The sequence below is a fragment of the Phasianus colchicus genome, chromosome 4 (genome assembly GCF_987193195.1).
Source record: "Phasianus colchicus chromosome 4, bPhaCol1.hap1.1, whole genome shotgun sequence".
Lineage (NCBI taxonomy): Eukaryota > Metazoa > Chordata > Aves > Galliformes > Phasianidae > Phasianus > Phasianus colchicus.
In genome coordinates, this window is record NC_143439.1 from 20546835 (window position 1) to 20567611 (window position 20777).

The window sequence follows — 20777 nt, forward strand, 5'->3', positions numbered from 1 at the left end:
CAGGGTGCCAAACTGTAATTAGGCCTCTACTGGCTGTCAAGGTAGTCCAGCTACCAATGGTCAGGCCATAAAGGACCAAGAGGGTCATCCTCTGAACCCTAAGGTTCTCAACCCAGGGCTGCTTTTCTTAGGCTCTTGAATAAGTGTCGCCTTGTTCTTGCTCTGTGAGACAATTTATGGTTTCACTGACTGCATTCAGCCACGTGTCACTGGTTTGGGGCAGTCCCTGTTAGCCCCATGCCCTCTCCAGAGGGCACATAAGCTTGTGGCACATGATGATGTACCTAAGCTGAATGGTGTCAGAGCAGCTTTTGTTTCTTGCTGTCTGTTTGGTTTCTTGCTGTACCCAAGGCAGCATGAGCAGATCTTCAGCAGGGTGGACAAACTGCTTTTCCATCTCTTGCTGCTGCTGCTTTTTGCGATCGCTAGTTTGCGATGCAAAAAAGCTTTGGTATTTCCACTGCAGATTTGATTAGCCAAATGCCCAGAGTGACACTGTCACAGCACACCATGGCATAAACAAACAGCTGGCCAGGCTTCCAAGAAACAAAGAAATAAAATTGGGTTATAGTTCCAGGAAAAAAAAAAAAAAAGTAGGAAATGCCATGAGATTGGAATTCTTTTTAAATTAATGCATTCTATGATATGCCATCAAACTTAACATTTCTTAGAAGTTGTGCCTGGCTGAGCCAAGTGCTGGTATTTTGCAGAAGAGGTCGGCAGGGGCTGTGCCTGGCTCAGGCCTTCTCCATCTGGAAAATGCCATACCTGTGTTAGGCTTGCCCTGCTGCTGGGGGGGCTCAGCCAAGCAGCTGTCTGGAGCCTGCTCCCACTGTCAAGATCTGTCCTTTGAGCCAGAACCCAGCCCTTGGACATGGCAGAGGTGTTGGCAAGGGCCTCATGTGTCTAATTCAACGTTTAAAAGGCTTTAATTATATTTGTCAATATAAATGATTGGATTTTATCCTCTGTTTTTTTTGACTGCTGGATACTTTGAATCAAATTATAGCTGAAAAATCACATTCACTGACCTTAAAAAAATAGTGGGAAGGATGCATGATGCAGAAGTGTTTAGGAGTGGGGGCCTTCATGGCAACCACAGCTTGACCTCTCTCAGTAAGGACACAACAGAAAGCCATGGATAGGTTTATACATCACCTCAGGTCCCTGGTCACACTGTTTTGTTTGCCAAGTCCCACATCCCACATCCCAGCGTTAGTCTGTCTGTTTGCTGCTCAGACAGGGTTTCTGCTGACAAGCTGGGACCTGCACCTCTCAGATTTCATCTTTTTTGTTTGCTTTTGGAGTTCTCCACCGAAGTGACAAACAGTTGTACAGTGCTGGCCTATGGTCAGTCTCTGCTGCTGGGGCTGGGGCAGTGCTGAAGCCTACGAGCGGTGGGACAGCTGAGGGCATGCAGGCAGCCAGGCAGCATGGGGGGGCACGGGTCTTGTCCCAGCAAGGCAGGAGCTGATAAGCTCTTCTTTTATCTTTTCTGACGTGGTGGCAGTCTGATGGCTGCCTCCCTGACCATGCCTTGGGTGAGTGGTTTTTGCTAAGATGGACAGAGCTCCCCTGACGCTTGTGTGAAGGTGACACTTATTTCCTATCCAGCACAGCCGTTAATCTCAGATACAAACGGCCCGAGCGTTTCTGGCATCTAGATAGGATCTTCTAAGAACCACCTTCTTAACAGATGCTTTTAAAATTGGTGGGGACAGTCAATGTTATCTAACAGAACCAGCCTAGTCGTAGCTCCCCACAAGCATATTCCAGTCTTTCAGGAGCATAGCTTGTGTGGGAGTTCCCTGGGATATATATATATATATTTTTTTCCCCATTCTTCATTTTTATAGTGTAGACCTCAGCACTGCTTGAATCATCCCCCCAATTAAAGTTTTTATTATTATTATTATTATTTTTTATTGCTATTTCAAGAAATGCTCTCCCCTTTGGATTTCTCCCTCTTTAAGAGGGAGTCCCTGACTGACATTGTTAAAATCCACCAAACTGAGCGTGGTGTCAGACGTGACAAGCTGTGTTTCTGTGGTGGTGGGGCAGATGGGGCTCCTCACACACCCTGCTCCTCCGCCTGTGGCTTTGGAAGGGCTGTACCAGGGCCAGATTCACATCTGGCTTACTATTCAAAGTCTCGACACGCACGCCAGCTCCCTGCTGTTTATACAGCTGGGTTTTAACTCACGAAGCTTGTACTGGGCTTTGGTCTCATCATGTGGTAAAAAGCTGAGACTTGTTGGTATTTCTTTTGGCACACTACCCTACAGGCTGGGGTGTCTGAAACGGAGCAGTGCCAGTACTTAAAGGAATACCCTGTCCAGTCAAGAATCCCACCCGTTGTGGTTTCAAAACACCATGTTTTTTCATATCTACATGTACATATTTGTTATGTATTTCTATTTTTACATGCATCGATGCTTTTCTACATGTACGTACACATATATTAATTTTATTAAGCAATTCTACTAGAGGAAAAGGAAACATCTTGTTCCAATGCAGATATGCACGTCATCCTGTCTGTATCAACAACTCTAATCTGTAGGCATTTTCAGCTCAGACTTGGGAAAGTAATGAGAAATGGCAAAGGTTAACAGCTGAAGAGTTAACCCTGCTTCTGTTGGAAAGGGAATGCAATACGACATAACCTGTCCAAGGTGGCTGTGGGTGTGCTGGAAAGAGGTGTTTGAGACAGCAAGTAAAGAAAAGAAACAGATGTTATCATCAGGAAATACTTTGTTTAAAAGGTGAAGCTAGTATAACATTATGTGGTTTCTGAACTGAGCTATTTGGTAGACGAAAACCTGTGGGAAGCAGGGCTGGGGGAAAAGGAAGATCAGGTAAGTTAGCATTTCTTTTGAATAAATGATCTTGAGATCCAAGTACAAGCCACTCTACCAAGAGAGGACAGATGGAAAATGTAACAGAACAAGTAAACATAAAGCAGATATATTCAGACGCATACAGTAGTCAGTGAATAGAAAAGAAATGGCATGCAGCTTTGAGGTCAAAATAAGAATGCCCAAGACATGAAATGGGGCAACATGTAAGGGGCATAAAGAAAAATATATATTCCACACTATCTTATAAAGGAATTGTAGTGACCCACAGTTAAATGAAGTGGGAAAGTTAGCAATAGGTGATGCTATGAAGGCAAAAGCACCCTGTATCATTTTCATTTTGCTTCAGCCTTACCCACGTCACTATCAGTGAACAATTTTTGGGTGATGGTATTCACCTCAGCAAACAGGAGGTCAAATTTAGGGTGGAGGAAGAAAACAGCAGGATACTTTCCATTAAGCTGGATGTGAGAGCTCACAGAAGGAGTCATTTAGCTGTTGGGAAGGTGATGTTGTTGAGAACTTGTGGCAAGGAAGGGAGGTTCCTGTATTGTGGGAGAGGATGAGCAAAGTGCCTGTCTTTGGAAAAAGGCAAACTGGGGAGCCAAGGAGCTATAGAACAGTCAGTCTACTTAGCGCATGGAAAAATGCTGGAAGAAATAATCAAACAAATTATTTATGAGCCTCCAGAATATAGTGCAGAGATAAGTAACAGCCAACAGGGATTTGTCAGGAACAAATCATGTCAAACTCACCTTATTTCCTCCTATGACAGGGCAATAAGCCTTGTGGAGAGGCAATGAATATCATATATCTTCGCTTAGGGAGGCTTCTGGTGCCATCTCACACAGCACTCTTTTACGGATGATAGGGAATGGTAGGTTTTAGTAAGCTATGGCACGGGCAGAGGATCATCCCACCAGCCATCACCAGTGGTGCCCTCTGGTAGGATGTGCTGAGTCCAAAGGGCCACCATGGTCAATGTCTGGGAGAATCACTCAGGGATGGACCAGGGGTCAAGAGGCAGAGAGACAGGGAGTTCAAGGGAGGGCAGGAATTCTATGTGCTCATGGCCAGATTGGGTGAGGAAAGTGAGAGAAGGTGATGTGGTTGGATAAGGCCAAGTATGAAGTGCTGCCCTGAGGTAGAAATGAATGGCATGCACCCCGGGCTAGGAACCATTAGTTAAACAGGGGAACAAAAGGAAAATATATCCTCTGGGTCTTGGGAACATCTCCAGCTGCATGCGATGCATGGCTGTGAAAACTGCAAACACCTCACTGGGAGAAGAGAAGGGAGATTGCAGGTGAGGCAGGCTTTCTGCTCTGCTCAGCATGGCCAGGGCTCAGCTGGTGCTTTCTGCCCCATTTTGAGCACTGCAGATTAACCAGTGGGAGCCCAGCAGAGAGCACTGAAGGGTAATGTGAAGTTAGGGGAACATGTCCTGCAAGGGAGGATGAAGTGGGGGGGACTTATCTGGGCTAAAGGAAGGACGGCTGGGCTCAAACTGCAAGTGGCCAAATGGTGAGTGCAGGGGCTGATCCCCCAGGGAGCTGAAAGGAGGCTCCTTCCAGCCAGTTTTGTGCTGTGGTAGTTTTGTTTTCCCCAGATTTTCCCTCAGCCTGGCCTTGGTGCTGCATGAGAATGCTCTCTGCAAAGCAGAGCAGGCATTTGGGATGCTCTGCTGCTGGCATGCCGAAATGAGACCCGTGCTAATCAGCGCAACGGGGAGATAATTAATTATTCCCCGCGCCTCCTCAATGGAAATGTTAGGAAGGAGGGCTGAACCATCCCTGCTGCCCTGCCTGTAATCCTCTGCCACGGCTGGCTTTATTGGCTCTGGGGGGAAAAGAGGCACATTTGCCTTCCCGCTGATAGCGCGTTAAGCACGCTCACTTCACAGGCGCGTGCGGATGAAAGTGTAATTGCATGGAAGGTGAATTGATTGCAATTAACCTTGGGACTTGGCCTCGGGCTGGGGTGTCCCACCTTCCTCCCCGGGAAAGTGCCACCGGGGGCATCCCACACAGCTGATGAATGTGTACATTGTGGCATGCAGCACATACGTTGCTTGAGAACGCGCATAAATCATGTAGGAAAACGCGTATTATGGCGAAATGATCAAATTAGAAATGAAGCGCATAAATCATGAGATTACACTGTTGAATTGTATCTGGAGACATAAATTATACAGTGAGATCCCAGGTTCACCGAGAGGTTCATGGCGTAATGAAATGGGGCTCATGTCGTTGGAGGAAAATGCTGCTGCACTGTGAAATGTACCCAGTCCGACCCCACGTGTATTTTTGCAACATCTTCTGTCAAAAGGGATCACAACAATAGGGACAATAAGCCCCAAGGAAGCCTCCCCTGCCGAATCAAACAACGATTACACATTAAGAAGCGTGTTCGGAAGATAAGTTTTTAAGGAAGATAAAAAGTCTCCAGCATGGCTGAGAGTTGGACGGACAAGCTGCTCTGAAAGCTGGTGACACGCGGGCAAGCTGAAAGAGCTGTGCTGCTAAATGTGAGAAGTGGGAGGACGTGTGTGAGTGGCTGCCCAGTTTCCTGTTGCCCAGAGTGTGGGGTGCCGGGGCTGCCACCTAGAAGTGGGCTCAACACGGGATTGCCTGGCGGCTGCAGCCAAGCAATTGACAGTGAGCAGGGAAGAGGAACTCCAATCGATGGGCCGGGCGGCTGAGAGCCAGCAGAGTTCATGGGAAGTAAGGGGAAAGGGATGCTGAGTGCAGCTGTTCTGTGCCTGACCATCTTCTGTTTTTTTCTTTCGTTGTGTTTCCTATAGCTGCTATCTGTCTTCCATAGCATAACCCTTTTGTGACCATCTCAGGAGGTGCTTGGGCCCTGTGAGAGAAGGCTCCTTGCTAATTTATTCTCAGTGAGCTTGGGATGGGGCTTGGGTTTGCATTGTGTGCAAACAAACACACCTTCAAGAGCTTTTGGACTGTGGGTCTCTGGGAGGAGAGGCACCTTGTACAGCCTCCTACCTCAAACAAGTTGGTTCAAAATAAAGAAACGGCATGGACATTATCATTTTACCAGATGATCTATGCATTTCATTTGTAGGAGCATGCATTTCGCTACAATAAACATGCTCAGCAGATGATCTGCACATTGCTTTCTGGAATGTGCTGCAGTGGAGTAGGTATGTGTGCACTGTCTGGGTAACGCCTGCTCTCCCCCAGCCAGTCCCGCTGCTGCTGATGGCATCGTTATTTGCTTCTAATGACATCGGTTATGGCAGCAGCATGCGCATTAGTTGTGGCCACAGGATTAATGATTGGTATCCGAGCCTTTATTTTAAAATCACTTCTCATCAATACATCCATTTTTATACGTAGAGCTTTATATAATTTGTTGCACGTATTTCCCCGTTCTGACCTATTTTGCTGCACCCTGCATCTATCACCGCAGACGCTGTTCTCTTTGGAAAAAAACGCTGCCTTTTCCACTTTGCTGTTCATTAATATGTGCGGAAGCTGCATTTACATGTATTTTTGTATTGTTTTATAATTTTTTCCCTGTACCTGGAAAGAAGTTCTGATTCTGAAGAGGATTGTGAAATCCGAGTGAAGCTGAATTAATTAGGCACTCTGCTGATGCTACGCAGCGAGCATTGCAGTTTATTCCATATACATTCTCTGATTAGTCCCGCTCTCTCTCCCTCTCTCGCAACAAAAATAAAAAAAATTAAACATTTTCTAGCATGCCATTCGGGAGCAGCAGTTTTAAAGGAAACCATTTGTGATGGATCTAGTTCAGTACTGAAGCATAGCTTCAAACTGGGTCAGCCTGGAAAACCGGAGACCATTGGGAGACCTGAAGCGTCTGTTCTCCACCAGGGAATAAATGTTTGGGGTTGGGTCCTTGGCAAGCAAAAGATGGAGCAGATCTCACTGTAAAACCGTGTAGGTTGGAAAAGACCTTTGGGATCACCCAGCCCAACCCTCGGGCCAATCAAGCCATGCTATGAGCAGCTCTGGGCATGTATTGGTGCAGGCTGAAGCACAGCGGGGTCAGGAGCAGACCCACTAAAGCTGATTTTTCCACACCTACAAGTGTAGAGTAGAGCTGCCCGGTGTCTGCAGGGTCCTGCTGGTTGCAAGGCTCAGCACAGAGCATGCTGGGCTGCAGGTGCCATCACTGCTCGGTATTGAAGCCCTGTCAACTGATGGAAATACTGCAGGTCAGAAAGGTGGGAGACGGTCTCATTTCTTCCCGAGAGAGCATTGCTCACTTATCTCCTTCTTCAGCTTTTTCCCCTGTCCTATTTTATTCCGGGCTTGCAGGGTACATCAGGATACCTGCCAAATATTTGCTGACTCAGGACCGTGATTTGTGTGCTGGCTCCTCCACACTCATCTGCTGACTGCAAATCTTTGTGCGTGCTCTGGGACAGGCTTTTTTTAATTTTCCGCGAATCGCTGCTTCCTTTTCAGATGTTTTTGCTACCATAGCATTATGATTATGAAACGCGGTTCAAAGAACACTGGTAGGAAGAAGATAGACTGGGGCATTGCTTCTGCTTGTGAAACGCCTATAGGTTTTGAACAATAATGAGAGGAGGGGGGGAAATATTGGGTGATACAGAGAGCACCACAAACCCCATATTGCTCTGATGTTTTGGTTATCAGCTGCAACTCTGGTCAGGAATAAATCAATCTGCAGCAGCTGCAGACACGGAAAATGCCCATCATCTCCAAAGGTTTTCTGAAGCTGTGGAGGGATGGGGGAGGGGCAGGGAGGGGCCGGGCCCATAAAGCGATATCCTGACTTATCTTGCCACTTCGATCCATTCAGGTGCATGCACACGATGCCTGAGGTTTGTGAATCTGATCTGCTCCTGCCTGCTCCCAATCTGTAAAAGTAATGCAGGCTGAAGGAGGTTGCGGTTGTCCAAATCCTGTTTGTTTGTTGCAGTCAACTGCTTCTTATTAGAGCGTGATTTAATGTGCTTGGCAGCAGTAAAACCACCAGTTTTATGTTCTTTTAATCTCAAATGGAAGCTAAACTCGGTTTTCCAAAATGTTAAAACCAGCTGTGATCTAATATGAGGTTCTTGAAGGCTATAGAGCTGGGTGTTTCTCAGGATAGAAAATCTTTAGTAATAATGTCCTAGATTTTTGAGATGAAGTATTTACAAAGGGAATATGTTCTTCTAAAACCATAGAAAGGATCTCATTTAATCTGTACTTGGTCTCCCTTTTCCTGTGGGTTCTTTCACTTTTTTTTTACTTTATATACAGTTAATTTTGTAATATTTCTCCTGTGATTCTCCAAATAGCCCGAATTATTAGTCTGTTGCTCATATTATTTTTGCTTTCATTCTGCCAGGAGCAGCCACAATTGGTTAATGATTATCTAAGATTTGTCACGGGACGTCTTTTCTGCGAATGCATTTTCCATGCGTAATAATCACACCCCATCACAGACCTGTGGCCACAGAAGGGCTGAGCATCACGCTCTGCGCATCCCTGTAATGGATGGGGTTTTCATGCCAAATGATTTCAGAGCGCTATCGGTGCCAAATATATTCCTGGCTGTAAACGCTGTTTTTCCACTCGTGCATGTAAGCTCTGCTTTCCTTGCCATAGCTCAGTGTTTGGAATAGCTAATGACTGCTGCTGATGGTGCATTTTAATATGTCTAGTGGGCCAAGGCACTTATCAGGTGCTGCCTGCCTCCTCTTCCTCCCCCACCTCAAACAGCAGTCAGGCAAAGGCCGAGGAAGATTTTTGATCTTCATCTCTGATTGGGCGATGCAGCACCGAGTGCTGGTAGAGTTGGCAGAAGCAAAGAGAAGTCTGTCCTTGAAAAAGCATGTGCAAAGGTTTCTCTCCTGGCACCTCTCTTCAGCAGAGGTTTCCATTTTGAAGACTTCAAAGCATAAACCAAGAGTGAAACTTGGAAATGGCATCAACTTTATGGGAATTTCCAAGTGGTTTTTTGAATTGTGCCTATGGGATGGCCTTCCTGCCCTTTGGATTAACTGAGGGTAACGGATGGAGAAGGAGAGAGTGAGAGAGCATGCTATGGCCACCAGCCATTAAAAGAGAGCCTCTCAGTGTTTTCCTTGCAGACACCGCTGGTTTCTCTTGTTTCTTGCACACTTAACAGTGTGGAAAAGATAAATTGCCTCAGACCTCCAAAAGGAACTACTCTGCTATGCCATTTACAGGGGCTGCTTGGTAAAACCTTACTGATTGCACCTCAAAGCTTGATATGTGAGTCTCACAAGTGAAAACTGGGATTTATGAAAACAGGCTGCACTAACAGGGCAGGCTTCAGTGGAACAAGCCCACAGAAAAGTGAAAAGTAGGACTTGGCCTATCTAAAACAAAAGCAGGAGATAGAAACCATTGAGGTCATTTTTATGAGAGAAGACATTCCTCAAGTACACAGCACTTTTAGATCCCTCAGTAGGAGGACAAAGCAGAGAAGTCTTTTGGGCCACACTTGTGCAGCAGTACTTGGGCACGTGATGGTGTTTGGCACAGTCCTGCAACTAGGACAGCCCCTGCTGTACCCCCTGGCTGTAGGGCAGGGCTTCCATACCAGTCCCTTCCAAGGGTGAAAACTCAACAGCCCTCAGGATCTGGTTGCAGCCCTCTGGATGAACACTTGTAGCTTGAGTGCAGGAGCTCCTCTACAAACGCGTTTTGTGTCTGAAATATCTCCAAAAAAACTAGAGTCATGTTGCTGTAATCAGGTACAATCAAACCCCAGCCTCCACCTGCAGTTTGCAATTGCAATTGGGTGCGTTTTTCCTATAAGTGACTGTCTTATAAATCGCGAGATTGGTTGATTAATCCCAGGGACAGCACGATGCTGCTTCGCCTTATAGCACAGTCACCTCAGGGCCAGCCCCAAGAGGGACTCCTGATAATTAACACAGCTCTCACCCTTCCACTTTTAACATGCCTCCTAATTAAGCTCTCTGGAATCCGAGCTGCACTTTCTGGCCGCAGTGGCTGTGAAATGATTTATCCTTAATGGTGGCCACCAGCAGCGGCCCTGTGTTTAACCCCGTGACTTGTGGTGTCTCTCCCCCTCTGCCCGGCGTAGGGCTGGCAAAGGGACCTGCGTCACAGAGCCAAGGCGTCAGTGGGCATATGGCTCTGTGGGGCAGCTCTTACCTACTTACGTGTTATATATAAATATAAGAAACAATAAGGACACATATAAGAAGACACTGACCTGTAATTAGCCCATCTTGCTTTTTTTTTTTTGAGCCCTTGTGTCACTCCATTTGTGGATTAATTAAACCTAATAGATGTAATGAAACGCAAGGAGAGCTAGATCGCTTTCTAGCGATTTAGTATTGATTTGTAGGCTAAGCCAGCTCCGTCGGATTTTAAGCAATTATTGTCGATAGATAAATTCTACCATAATTGTTTTAGGCGCAAACAGATCACGCCGAGGCACAAAGCCTACCTGCGTACGCGCTGGGTAATTAAAACCCCCCTCGTTTATATTTCCGTAGCGCTGAGCGCTCCCTGGCTGGGATGTGCTGTGCGCCCGGCGTGGTTTAATTCCGCGTGATGGATGCGCCACCGGCAAGCCGAGCATCCATCATCGCTCGGGTGCGTGCTCCCTTCCTCGGGGACGAGCGCTGCCAGCTATCAGCCCCGCGCTGCGCCGAGAGCACCGCTCGGGGAGCGGCGGTCGGGTCGGGGAGAAATCCCATTTCTCAAAGCGTCTCCCCGCGGACGTGCTCTGGGCAGCCCTTGCTCCGTGCCGGGGGGCCGGTGGGAGCTTCCCCCCTCCCCCGCCCAAAGCGCAGGGATGCGATGATGAGGGCTGGCGCCAATCCCCCGAGCCAGAAAGCAGGGATTCCTAATTGTCAGCTGCGCTGTGCTGGGCTTGTTTAAAATAATTAGAGTGCGGCGGCTTAAACAGAGCGGGGGGATGCGGTGTGGTGGGTTGGGTGTTAACGCGTCCGTGCGGGTTTTGTCGCTGCGTCGACTCCCGGCTGACAGCATCGCTGCTGCGGGGGGATGGGGCGGGGAGGCAGGGTATGAGATTTCAGGACACAAATGTCAGAAAGGTGGGAGGAAGCAGCCCCGGAGCGCGAGATGGATGGAAACAATACAGCCAGCGCTCCCCGGCTATATTATTAAAATTAAAAAGAAAAAAAAAAAAAAAAAAGAAAGGGGAGGAGGAAGAAAAATCTGCTTTTCCCTCTTTCTCCTTTTTCTTCCCCTCCGAGAGGGATAGCTGAAATCTTTCTTAATTACCGCTTATTCCAATGACAGAATTGTAATTTATCATTTAGTTGTAATTTGACATATGTTCACACCTTTGCCATTTCCAATTTCCTCCCTCCTCCTAATTGTCTGCCTGGCTCGCCTGTCACGCGCGCCTCCTGGGATTAATTCGAGCTGTCTGTCTGCGCCCGCTGCTGGCACCCGGGGCTGCCGGGAGCGTGACAGTGTCACTGCGCACACCGCTTAGCCGCCGCGTCACCCGGCCGTCACGCACCCGCCGCACCGCGCCGCGACCCCCCTCGCTGCTTGTTTGTCCCGCGTCGCCTTTGTGACTTCGGGGGGCTTTATTAGGCCCTAATTACGCCGCCGACTGTCAGCTGCGGGGAGAGGAACCCTCGCGCTAATTACCGCGGGGAGGAACGAGAAGGGAGATGTGTCTCGCTCTGCTTCTGTGATGCGTGCCGCATCGAAATGCTGTGCCGGAGCTTCCTCCTGCTGCACGGCTGCGCTCGCCTTCCTTACAGCTGGTCCCGCTCCTCCCAGCACCTGCATCCTCCTGGCAGAGCCTCCGGCAACTCACTGAGTCGTTCTCAGGATGCTCTCGTGCAGAGATGGCGCATTGCCCCCGCCGTGGCCAATGGTGTCCTGCACTGGCTAGCCCGGGGCTGCAGGGAGTTGGGGTACCCTGAGTGCAACGCTAGGAGAAAAAAGCCAGGATCGACAGTCCTAAATGCAGCCTCCCCACCCAAACCCCCATCAGCACCTCCAGCCACAAAAAGAGAAAATTGCGTGCAGTGGAGTGCCGAAAGGATGTAGGGTTGTGTGGGATGAGCTGCCTCCCAACCCAGCGACAGGCAGAAGCTGGGGTAGATGGGCTGGCGTTGCCTTGAGTGTCAGGGATGCAGGTGCTGCAGATGCAGCGCATAAAGTCAAGGCAACACCTTGAAAATACAAAGCCATCCACCCGACACAATACCCTCACTGTCCCTCACCCCGGGCCATCCTGAGCCTTTCCTGGCACTGCATCACGACAATGGCCCAGTGAAGCCTCTGGGGTCAGCACGCTGTGCCTCACCCTGACACCCACATTTTAGCAGACACCGGCCAGTGCTCTCCATCTCAGATGTATCACCATGAGCTTTCAGTCCCCTCAGTTGCACCTTCTCACAGCCCGGGTGTGCGGAGCAGCCAGGCAGCACCGCCTGTGAGTATTTTGTGTCTTGTACGAGGCAAGGCTGAATGGATTTACATCTATTTAGATTTCTTTTCCCTTTCAGGTTTGCTGACCTTTTAACAATATTGCAGTCCTTGCTTTGTTTTCTGCATGCTGCAGTGAGGATTTTTGTCTTTTGGATGCCTTCCTTTTTGTTGTATGTGATAGCTAGCATTTCCATGCAGTTTTCTTTTGTTGTGGATGGAGATGTTCCTGAAGTGCCTACCAACTTTCAGGAGCATTTCCAGCCTTCTCTGGCAAATTACAAACATGTGAAAATGTTTTGAGATGAGCCCCAGAAGAGAAAGTCTTCCACATGCCCAGCCATGTTCTCCAGCTTTGCTCTGAAGACTGGGGTGCGAGGTGCTGACATTTGGTGTCAGGTCTTTGTTATCTTTAGGAGCTATTTCATCTACTGGAAGTATTTCACTGGCAATGCTGTTGGAAATCAATGTGCTCATTAGGAGTCGATGCTAAGTGCTTTTGAAAATTCCCTTTCTGTTTCATTCCTCCTAGCTATCAATTTTGTTTTTGTTTTAAACCTGACTTCCCGAGGCCTTATTCATTAATAGATAAGCAGCAATAAGTAGGTTATGAGAATGCAGGAGGCTCTTATTCTACGCCGGCATACCCAGTGCGCTTCCTACTTAGAAATAAATCTGATTTTGCAAGGTCGTGCAGCTCTGGTGGCTCGCAGAAGGTCTCCAAAAGGGATACTTGTTGCATCCCTATCAAATCAAACCCACTTTTGTTTCAAAACAGAAGGAAAAACTAACCCTGCTGAACCATCATTGCTGTCTGTGAGAATGTGAGATGCTTCCTACAAGCAAAGAAGCCTCTCATTTATATATGGAAGAAGAACTTTGCTTTGAGGAGAGCACCCCCCAGCCCTGTGACCTCCAGACAGAGAGCTCACACAGCCACTGTCCCAGTGATGCTCAGGGAACCTATAGAGAGGCAAAGCCCAGGTGGTGCCCCCATGGAAATGGTTTTGTGTGCTGCAACAGAGTGGTCGCTACTGGTGGCCGCTGTAAAACTTTTATATGTAGAAAGTGACAGGCTATCACACTTTTTATATATATGCATATATAAAAGTGACAGCCAGTGGAATGGGCTGCCTGAAGCTGTAGGCTTTGAGCACTATAGCCCACAGTCCTGTTATTTATCTACCTATCTATCTACTTATTTCTTTCTTTATCTTCCAAGGACTGAGCTGCTGAGGAGCCCCTTCTGCCTCCATCCGAGCACTCAGCAATGCTGCACAGTCCCAGCTCATGATGTAGGGTTATTAGGGGGGGTTCTGGATGCCCTCTGTGGGGTGGCATATGTTGGTAGGGGACACCAATGCCAGCTCCCTGAGGAGCACTTGGGTCCCCCAGATATCTCGGTGTGCTTCCCAGGCTGCTGTCACACCACGCTGTTTGCTGGAGGACACAGGTTGGGGGAGCAACGAGCTCACGAGCTGAGCAGAGAAAGAGCTGTTATCAGAAAGTCAGCGGTAATGTGGCCTTCCAGATAAATATCCCAGCTCTTCCTGTGCTTTATAGTGTCATTTCTAACTCTAAGAAGTCAGGGTGTAAATCTAATGGAGTAGGTATTCGTAAAAGTTCAGGTTGCGTAATAAAAGTAACAATTTTCCGTAATGTTCCTTTATAGATATGAATGAGATATAAAGTATTTTTGCTTTTATAGTATATGTAAAAGGACTAAGTACACCATATCTATAAAACAGGGATTATTTTTAAATCCTTAAAAGATTTCTAGAACAAAGTAAATAATGCTCATTATTTTTTTCCTGGAGACCATTGGAATGGAAACTTGTTGTATCTTTTGCATGAAAACTGCACTCCTGCAGCGTTAATGAATCACAGAATCACAGAATCATTTAGGTTGGAAAAGACCACTAAGATCATCCAGTCCAACCACCAGCCCATCCCCACCATGCCCATGACCGTGTCCCTCAGTGCCACATCCATGTGGTTCTTGAACGCCTCCAGGGACAGTGACCACACCACCTCCCTGGGCAGCCTGTGCCACTGCATCACTACTCTTTCTGAGAAAGAATGCTTCCTAAGACCCAACCTGAACCATACCTGCTTCCCTCTACCCACAGGTTCTCCTTCCCCTTCCCATTACCAGACAGCCTGGGGTACGCAGCATGGCCATAACGACACATAGCTATAGGAAAGTGGGCAGCACGAGTCCCTCGATGCACTTCTCCGTTGTCCTGCCTATAGATCTACACCCACAGCTGAGCTCCTGTGCTCAGCTCAGATGGGATCGCTGTCACCTTGCCGCCACGTAAGCGCAAAATAGTGCTGGGTGCTGTTTTCTGTGCAGAAGGGATCACATGTGACCAGCTACAAGCAAAGCCATCTTTTTATAATGCTTTTCAAAGAGGAAAATGTATAGAAGCCTCATACGTGAAACATTCGCAGGCTGCTGGGTGAGCAGCAGGCCAGCAACAAATAACAAGAAGCAAAAGACCTTTAGGGTCAAACTCATGGTCATATTTACCTGGAAGTAAACCATAAACAAAGGGCCAGGAATGCTGCTGTGCTGGAGCAGGGCGGGTGCTTCACAGCACTGAGGCACCGAGGGCCTTGCAGCTTAAATGTGGGAGAAGGCTGACTGATGGTCTTATTTAGCATCTGATTTCTTTCATTTTACTTTATTTTTTTATATTTGATTCAATTTCTTCATTTCTTTTATTTGTACAATTATTATTTTTTATTATTTATTTATTTTTTATTTTATTTCATTTTTGGTTTTTATTTTTTTTAATTTCATTTCAAGTTTATTTATTTTTCATTTTAAATATTATTTTGTTTTCTTTTTATTATTTTCATTTTATTTCATCTTTATTTTTATTATTTTATTTCACTATATTAGTAGTACTAGTAGTTTTTATTTTTCTGTTTTTATTGTTTTATTTTATTCCTTTATTTTTACTATTTTTAATTTTACTATTATTATTATTTTATTATTTTTATTTTTATTTCATATTCCGTTATTTTTATTGTTTTGTCTCATTATAATTTATATTTTTATTTTTACTATTTTACTATTCTTTTTCTTTTCAAATGTTTTTATTATTTTCTTTTTATTGTTTTACTCTATTTATTTACCTATTTATTATTCACTGCTTATTATTTGTGGTGTTTATTTTTTGTTTTCATTACTATCAACGTTGTGGTTTTTTAATCTGCTGGTTGGCGCCCGCCTCACAAGTCAGCGCCCATTTCTGAGGCCTGGCTGCAGCTCCACACACGACTGCGTGCAGGCGGCCATGCGGCGGTGCAGGCAGGCAGGCGGTGCGGCGTCCCCTGGCAGAGCAGCTCCGCTCCCAGCAGACGGGAGGCTGCGGTCCGGCTGAACGCTCACAGCGAAGGGAGAGCGCTCCGTTCACCCTGCCGTGGTGATGGGAAGCAAGAAGCAAGGGAAGAATTGAAAAAATAAAGGTAGAATCTTAGAATCGTACTGTTTTTAAAGCCTGGTCCAAAGGTGACCGGGCTGATGAGCGGAGGGAAATGCTGCTTGGGATGCCTGGCTGCGGAGCTGCTGTTTTTACCTGTAAACAATGGAGCTGAGCCTGGCGCACCTCAAAGCAAACGGACAAACGCTGCAGGGCATGCTGAAGAAAATAAAGCGCTTCCCCTTTATCCCAAATCTGTTCATCTGGGAGCAGAGGCTCTATGAGCCTTTTCTTCTCTTTGCCCTTGTTCTCTTCATTTCTGAGAGCTAACCCCAGATGTCCGAGCGCTCTGGCTCTGGCTTCAGGCCTGACTGAGGGCTGCTGCAGGGTCAGTCTCTTTTTGGACTTTTTTTCTGGGGGGGGGTGGGACATTCTAGCTAACTTTTCTCTAAGCTGGAGCCTTGCTCCAAAGCATTAGTGATAGGACAAAGGGGAATGGTTTTAAACTAAAGGAAGGGAGATTCAGATAAGATGTCAGGGGAAGGTTTTTGCTGAGAGGATGGTGAGGCACTGGCACGGGCTGCCCAGAGAGGCTGTGGATGCCCCATCCCTGGAGGTGTTCAAGGCCAGGCTGTGTAGGGCCCTGGGCAACTTAATCTTGTACTGGATTCAGCAGTTGGCAACACTGCCTGTGGCACAGAGGTTGGAACTAGACGGTCCTTGAGGTCCCTTCCATGAGACCCAAGCCATGCTATGATTCTATGACATCCCATGCTCTCGGTGAGGCTTGAGGTTACTGTGATAGAATAGAAAACCATCCTGCCGTGTTTTGCAAAAGGGAAAAGGTTTTTCTCAGGTCCTTCTGAGTTCTGCAGATGTCAGGAAAGCTTAGGACAGCTTCTGCTCTTTGTTTAGTTTTTTAAGATCTTGGCTGAGCAAATCCCATTAACCCTTTTGGGTCTCTCCTTGCTGCCAGCCACGGGAAAAACCCAGCTCCCGGTGCTTCCACTTGCACACCACACGGAGAAGCAGAGGCAGAGGACGGGTGCCACGGGAGCGATGCTCCACACAAGCCAAAGCCATTAATTAAATTAGAGGTCTCCAAAGGCGGCCGCAGCAGCAGCTGGGCCATCAGTCATCGCGCCCCAGGCTGACACACAAGCCCTGGTGCAGGCAGGGAGATGGTGGTTTCTATTTAAAGTTGGCTGGAACCCAGCCCTTGGCCCGTGCCGGGTCCCGTGGCAGCATGGAGCCCTGCGGTTCATTGCATGGCGCACAGGGTGAGCTGTGACACCCCTGGCATGGCACGCTAACAGCAACGTGCTGCTCTGGGCAGGGCAGGGCCAGCCGCCAGGGAACTCCCTGCTTCCACAGGGCTGCAGCTCGCAGACGGTTAATCAAGTGAGGAAGGCTGAGGGGAGTCGCTGCACCCTTGGCAAATAGCAATCCAGACACAAGAGCAAATAATTTGTGTCAGCGTGACAACAGAAAATGGAATGTAAACTTGCTAACCAGCCAACAGATACCAGCTTTTATACATCTGTTTGTTTCAGCCATGCGCCTTTACATTTGGGATCCAATAATTCCACCAAGGGCATTGTGGTTTTTTTCCCCCTCTCTCCCTAATATTAATGGGGAGCAGAAAGCTTGCCATATTAAACCCTGGGCCAGTTCCTACAGTGGGGCTGTACCCATCCCATGGCTTACTGACGCCAGGCAGTTTTGTGCCTGCGAGAAGTGGCCCACGTGTAGATGACCTGCAAAGAGAAAATTGTCAGCTCAATTATTTGTATTGAGTAATTTGATCGGCTCTCTTTGGAAGCCTAATGAATAGGTTATTTTTTGCAGCAGCTGCTGTTCAGGCTCTTGGGTGCAAGACCACGTGGACTGGATGTTCAAAGGGAATTACTGTGTCGGGGTTTTTCAAGTAACCCTTCAAAAATTCAGACTCAAAGTGCTCTGTCAGTCAATGGGGAGGAAAGATGGAGTGGGGAAGGTTGAAGCAGGTGAGAAAATCTTGTGAAGCCCTATAAGCCAGCAGCTGAAAGGGTTCTGGTGTGAAGATGTGTTCCTGGGGCTGGGAGGGACCTGGCTCGGAGGTCTCAGCTGTACCCTGTCGTGCTGCAAGAGGGATTTCATCCAGGGGCGCTCCCTGTTAGGAGCCCATTGCCACTGCGCTCTCATACTGAGTGCATGGAATTTGGGGTTATGGGGTTATGTCCAGGGGAATGTGGATTTGGGGGTTATGGTGACAGACTGCTGTCTGCAAACAACCACCCTGCCACCAAGGTGCCGAGCCCAGCACCACCTGGCAGATGTTACCAGCACTGGGATGGAAACCACGTGTGGATCTAGGGATCATCTCCCCCAGAATGAGGGCCTAGATATTAAAGCAGTATTTGCAGGTTATAATTACCATTAATGTCGGCACATATGCACAGTAAGAAAAGCAGCAAAAACAGGTTTTAGCAGCAGGTGGCTGTCACATCAGTCAAGTTTTTTTGTTTGTTTTGTTTTCTGCACGTTTGGGCTGATTCAGCAAGGAAGCTGTTTTTTGCCATACCTTTTATTGCGTGGTCTTTGCATGGTGCCCTTTTTGATCAGGGCTGATTGAGATTCCTGTTTCTTTCCTCCAGAAGCGCTCTATTTACACCCGATACAAGATCAGTGGGCTAACAATTAAAGCAACAGCGTGCTGCTATTTCGGATCTGTCACCTGAATATTTGCCACAGCTGTCTGTGCATGTGGGCTGCATGATACAGAGGTTGCCATGGTTAAAAACCCTGTGTACTGTGCTTGGTAAATAGTTGCACAACTGGCTGTGTAAATGCCAGGTAGCACACTAGGGTTTCTCTTGGGCAGTTTTGCACAGGCACAAGCCTTCTTCCCAGTTCTGCACTTGCACTGATTTGGTTTGCTTGCTCCCATCCACATGGAGTGGGAAAAGAAAGAAATGTGCCTCCAGGAAATGACTCACTTGGTGTTTGGCCTTGAGGGATGAGGATGGAGGGGACGTGCAGGTCTTCAGAGGCATAAAAGGCCACCACCAGTTAGCTTGGAGGAATCTCCTCCATTTACCAGTGCATGGGAAGGGGCTGTGGTCTTTAGTCGCCGCAAGGAAGAATCCAGTTAGGTGCCAAGGAGTGACTTTGCAATGATAATGGTGGCGAAATGACAGCCCATGGAGGCTGTCAGACCTCGACTGCCGAGGATGTCTAAGAGCAGATTGCATCTCTCTTTGGCAGGAGTGATATACTGTGACTAATGCGACCTTAAATCAAGGAAACGGGCCAGCTGACCTCTCGAAGTGCTTCACAGTCCATAACTTTATTTATGCTGTTAATATTTGGAGGCAGAACCTGATTAAACCATGGAAGCTGGCAGAGCTGTGCAGTGAGCGACTTGCAGCACGGGAGCACGGGGCCGCGGAGCCCAGTGGGCCGGCCTCCCAAAACTGTACCACTGGGCATCCTCTGGCCCGTGCGCCTTTGGCTGTGTCAGGGCAGGGAGGTGCTGGCACCAAGCACATCCGCTATTTCTCTCCAGTGCTTCAGCCCGAGGACTTATCTTAAATTACAGCAGTAGTAAATTAAAAATATTTGTTTGTGGTTTGTTTTTTTTTCCCCTTCCATTCCAAACAGCTCGTGCTCACATTTCCTGGAGCGCCGTCTTTGGATCTGCAGATGTAAAGGGGGGCCCATAGGGTCAGGCAGTGCAGGTTTTCCATTTTTCACATCGCTGCACCCACAGACAGACAGAATTCAGCATTATTCACATGGTACAAGGGAAAAGCCTTCCCAGTCATTTTGCTTTTAACACCGCGTATTTTTCTTGCAGTAATGCTGAGGAAAAGAAAAGCTCTTTCCTGCAGCAAAAGGCTGCTGTAGGTCCAGGTACTGCTGCAGGCTGGGAACAAACGTGCTTCCCAGCAATGTGGTTTTCTTTAAAATGGGAAATGTGAGAGGTGAAAGCAAGCTGTAATGGTAGCAGGCTGCAAGATGGATTAGCAGATACAGGGCTGCTGGAAATGGAAAGGGCTCGCCTCTCACAGGGGCCTGGGCATGCTCATCTGCCACATGAGGGCTTGCAGAATAACAGCTATGAGCTCTATGGTAAAATAAAAACATAGATTTAAGTGCTGAAGGAGGAAAAAAAAAATAATTGAGATATTTGGGCCACCTTTATCTACCGAAGTTGAAAAAATTGCTGGGAGATCTGTGAGGAAATTAGCACAAAATAGAGGAAGAAGTCAATACATGTGATGGCTTCCCAAATTCTCTCTGCGGTCACTGCAGTTTAACTACAGCTTCCCTTAAGGAGAACCTGCCCTGCTTACAGAGCTTCACCAGAATGGCTTCACCTGCAGTCTCCAACAATCACTGGCAGCAAATGAAAGCACAAGCCAGGGTAGGAACTGGTACCTATTCACAGGCAATGAGGATAATATTATTATGGGACAGCAAGTCCTCGTGCTTAGCAAGCAGGTGTGAGAGGTTCTGGGCAGAGTTAGGCAAGCTTGGAGGGCTGGAGAGAGCAGGGCAACCCACACCTGGCTTTTCCTCCCTTCCCATATAGCAAGAGAGTCAGCATGGCATTAATTATGCAGACTTCACATCAGCTTTGTGTGGTGTTGTCTTTATAGCAAAACAAAAGCACAAAGAAGCTGCTTTTTTATTATTAGTAATAACTATTGCAAAGTCATATTGCTAGACAGCATCTGACTGGTCCAGTGGTCCTGACCACAGATGGGTTTTGGGTGCAATTCAGCCCCTGGAGATCATGGTCTGGAAAGCCAAATAGCTGTGGACAAACGTGGGACAGACTGGACAGTGCCAGCAATCAGCTGACAGTGTGAATGAAGTGAACAAGCCCTGCTGATCTGTGGGGCCAGTTGACAAACCAGCTGAGCTTCCTGCCCACAGAGCAGCAGCTCTGCTCTTAACACCAGCTTTTCCAAGCAGCAATCACAGCGAGCAGCTTACCAGCAGTTCAGCCTGGAATGCGTTTGCATTGCTCGTCAGATAATTTGGAGAGCTGGACATATTCATGAAAATTGTGATCCCTTTCA

The 20777-nt window shown here is 47.5% G+C and overlaps 1 protein-coding gene across 9 annotated transcripts in view; it reads left to right on the forward strand.

Annotated features, from left to right (window-relative positions):
- CXXC4 (CXXC finger protein 4) overlaps nt 1-20777 on the forward strand; it is a 165470-nt gene that overhangs the window by 104699 nt on the left and 39994 nt on the right. Inside the window, exon 5 of one of the 9 annotated variants that reach the window (XR_016465900.1) lies at nt 18955-19026. The exons of the other annotated variants lie outside the window; for them this stretch is intronic. The gene's annotated coding sequence lies outside the window, so the exon portion shown is untranslated. Of the gene's footprint in view, nt 1-18954; nt 19027-20777 lie in introns of those variants that run through there. 9 annotated transcript variants of the gene reach the window in all.